Here is a 3,816-nt window from a genome sequence, read left to right as displayed (position 1 = left end):
TGCTGGGCTCCAACGATCCTTGTGCCTCAGCCTTCCGAGTAGCCAGAATTACAGGCATGCGCCACCACACCCGGCTGATTTTTTTATTTATTGTAGAGATGAGGTCTCGCTGCCCAGGCGGGTCTCGAACCCACGGGCTCAGGCAATTCACTCACCTCAGCCTCCCACAGGCGCGGGATTACAGGCTGAGCCACTGAGCCCGGCTCCACTTTGATTCTTATGCAACATAAAGTAAGAAACATCATGCTAAACTGGGACATCTCAGATTAGACTATATGTGTTTTTTTATCTACATGTCTACTTTATTTCCATTAGAAAAATATTATCTATATAAAATTTTGGTCCACTTTTTTCTCCTTGGTCTCTACCATTCATATTTAAATGCTTTAATCAAGTAAAAGCAGAATCATATATCTGACATGAGAACTAAATATTTCACATCATTAAATTAGTTTGAATTAGGTGTGCTCTTGGTTATTTCACTGGAACAATAACTCATCTTCCTACATGTTATTTCCTTTTAATTTACCTGAGTAACCAGGTAATGAGTATCTCTTTCCTCTATCCAGTAATATGAATACATACAGTGTAATTTGTAACATTGGATTCATGATCTATTCTTCAATTCATGCTCAACCTTCCCTATCATATGGTATGTCTTGGTATGGCCCTATCTTCAGATATTTTAGTCAAGCTTATACTTTCATCAACTGTAAAAATTAAGACATGAATCATTATATCTTCCATGAGATGCTGTTGTTTTCTTTCTATCTTACTAAAGCATAAGAGATTCTTTACTCTTTATATATTAAAAATATATAAATATCAAAATTAAATTGAATAATTTGAATAATTAAATTTTTATAAATCTTGAAAATACATATCATTAGTGTTTGAGTATATTAATGATCTTTCATTTCACATATATAAATTAACTGGTCAAACTGGAGTCATATATAGATCCTATCCATTGGTTTTGTCCTGGCTTGACCAAGTTACTTACGTCATCCATAGGATAATTATTTCTTCAGTCACAAGTAGGTTAAAGTTCATATTTGAGAAGTTGATAATTGTCAGCTAGTAGTTCACATTGATATAAAGACATGCTTTTTCTTCTCAAATTTAAAAAAAAGATATTACATCAATTGTAAAAATTAAGATGTTAAAAATTCTAGACTAAACGACACTGGTTCCACTTATAGTCATGCTGTTATGAGAGATCCTTGGACAGCTACTGCTTCAATTTCAACTCGGCCTCCTTTGGGCAAAGCAGCAACCTGGTAAGCAGTTCTAGAAGGAAAACTACTCCTGAAATACTGTTTGTAGATTTCATTGACAATACTGAAGCCATTTATGTCAGCCAGCAAAATAGTTGTTTTTACCACATTAGTGAAGTCACAGACTGCAGTTTTCAGAATTTCACCCACGTTTTTAAGAGCTTTGTTTAGCTTCTTCCATTACCCCTTCTGGCGCAAGCTGTCCACCTGAAGCATCCATACCAATCTGTCCTGAAAAGTAAAGGATCCTGCCAACTAACAGCCTGACTGCAGTTACCAATGGCCCCCAGGGCTTTCACAGTGCCAATCACCTTTCTGATCAAGGACGACCTAGCTAACCCTTCTCTCTTGCTGCCCCTCCAGGAGAGAAGATTATATGCTTTTTGAGGGCAGGAACCAGCTCTTGGTCATTCTTGTAGCCCCAATACCCAGCTGAGATGCTTAATAAATGTTCATTGACTGAATGCCTATTAATTGGTTGTGTTAATTGTGTGTGTTTTAGAAGTGCCCACAGTCTTTTAAGTTATAATTAGTTCATGTGTTACTTAGGAAGCAGTGTAAACATGTATAAACGCTTTAAACTGATTTTTAAGCTTTGTTCTATTCCCACTTCACGGAAGCAGAATTAAATAAACCAAAGCATGAGTGTTACCTGCAGAGTTCACTGTGTGAACCCACTCCATTCCAGGCCTAGGCTCCTAGATTCTTCAGTCTCTCAGATAATAAAAGCCCTTTGGTCACCTTAGGCAAAAATTCTAGTCAGGTCAAATAGCCAACTTCCAAATTCTTATCCAATTAAAAGTTCTATAATTAGCCTGGCATGATGGCATGTGTCTGTAGCCCCAGCTACTCGGGAGGCTGAGGTGGAAGGATCATTTGAGCCCAGAAGATCAAGGCTGGAGTGAGCCATGATTGTGACACCGCACTCTAGCCTGAGTGATAGAGTGTGACCTCAAAAAACAAAAAAAACAAAAACCACTTCTCTATTCCCCTGGTTGGAACCTACCTTACCTTAGCTGGGAAACCTGTGGTGCAAATTGGGGGATGTGGGAGGCATATTCAATGTCGTCTAAGCCTCCTCCCATATCCAAGGCTGCCTCTGGATCCTCCCCAGGTTGAGGGAGTGGTAAGAAGGGAAAGAGGCAGGAACATCAATACAGGCTTCATTGTAGCACACACACAATTACTGGCTTTTCTTCCTCACCAGGAACCTTCTTTTCAACTGAGGAACCTGCTGTAGCTGCCTGTATGGGCCGGGACTCCACCAATTGACCACCACTGCTGTCCCCTCCATGCTAGGTTCCTACTGTTCAGCTCCAGTCACTTGATGCTGGGTTCACCTTGCCCCTTCAGAAGATCCTCTTTTTCAAGACAACCCATATGCTACATCTTTTCATGAGTCCTCACTGTTCACCTAGCCCTGCCCCTAAGGGAGTACATTTTCTCCCCCACCACCTCCTCACCTCACTCTGCCAGCTGTAATCAGAATGAAACAGGTACTAGCCCCTGCACCCCTGACACTGAAGGCTCCCTCACTTGGCTTATGACCCCGTGGGAGCACTGTGTCCCATCCTCCAGGAAAGCACACTGACAGGAAAGCACACTGACAGCTCTCTCTCACCAAAGGATTCTCACTGCCCACTCCCATGATGATTTTTTGTTTGTTTGGTTGGTTGGTTTGTTTTGTAGAGACAAGGTCTTACTCTGTTACCTAAGCTGGTCTCAAACTCCTGGCCTCAAGTGATTCTCCTCTCAAAGTGCTGAGATTACAAGCGTGAGCCACCATACCAGCCAAGATGAATTTTTCACCTTCTTCCTCCTCACCTAGAGCACATGAGGGGCAGGTGCTGGTAATACCAGTTCCACAGTCTCTTAGCAAGTGCTGCACAGGCAATCCAACATCTCATGAGGAAGTGTAGACATCTGTCACCTGTCATAGTGTTCTGGAGAGACAACCAGGAAATCACATCTAACATCCTGTTACATTCATCAGACTCTATGTTACAAGAAAAAAAAAGACCCATCCAATTAATCTCAATTAGTGGAGGTTTGAGGTAAGAATGCTCACTGAACCAGGCACCGTGGCTCACGCCTATAATCCCAGCACTTTTGGAGGCTGAGGCAAGAGGATTGCCTGAACCTAGGGATCCAGACCAGCCTGGGCAACATGGTGAGACCTTGTCTCTATAATAAATCTAAAAATTAGCCAGGCATGGTGGCGTGCGCCTGTAGTTCCAGCTGCTTGGAAGGCTGAGGAGGAAGGATTGCCTGAGCACAGCAGGTCAAGGTTGCGGTGGCTGTGAGCGTGCCACTGCACTCCAGCCTGGGCAGCAGAGTGAGACCCTGACTCAAAAAAAGAATACTCACTGAAATAAGGAACACTAAAATATTGTGGCAGCTCTAAAATATTAAAGCAGCTGTACCAAGACATTCAATGACTAGAAGGCAGTTCAAAGTATAAAACAGGGCCAGGCACGCTGGCTCAAACCTATAATCTCAGCACTTTGGGAGGCCAAGGCGAGAGGATTGCCTGAGCCCA

General features: G+C 42.3%; 1 pseudogene; it reads right to left on the bottom strand.

Moving 5' to 3' along the window:
- Positions 1 to 1,202: 1,202 nt before the first annotated feature.
- LOC103276273 lies at positions 1,203 to 2,571 on the bottom strand (annotated as a pseudogene).
- Between the last annotated feature and the right edge of the window lie 1,245 nt (positions 2,572 to 3,816).

This window comes from Carlito syrichta, unplaced genomic scaffold, assembly GCF_000164805.1.
Source record: "Carlito syrichta isolate Samal-C Ts95f unplaced genomic scaffold, Tarsius_syrichta-2.0.1 Scaffold316017, whole genome shotgun sequence".
Classification (NCBI taxonomy): Eukaryota; Metazoa; Chordata; class Mammalia; order Primates; family Tarsiidae; genus Carlito; species Carlito syrichta.
Note: the sequence above shows the minus strand (reverse complement) of the source record. Positions and strands in the feature narration are given on the sequence as shown.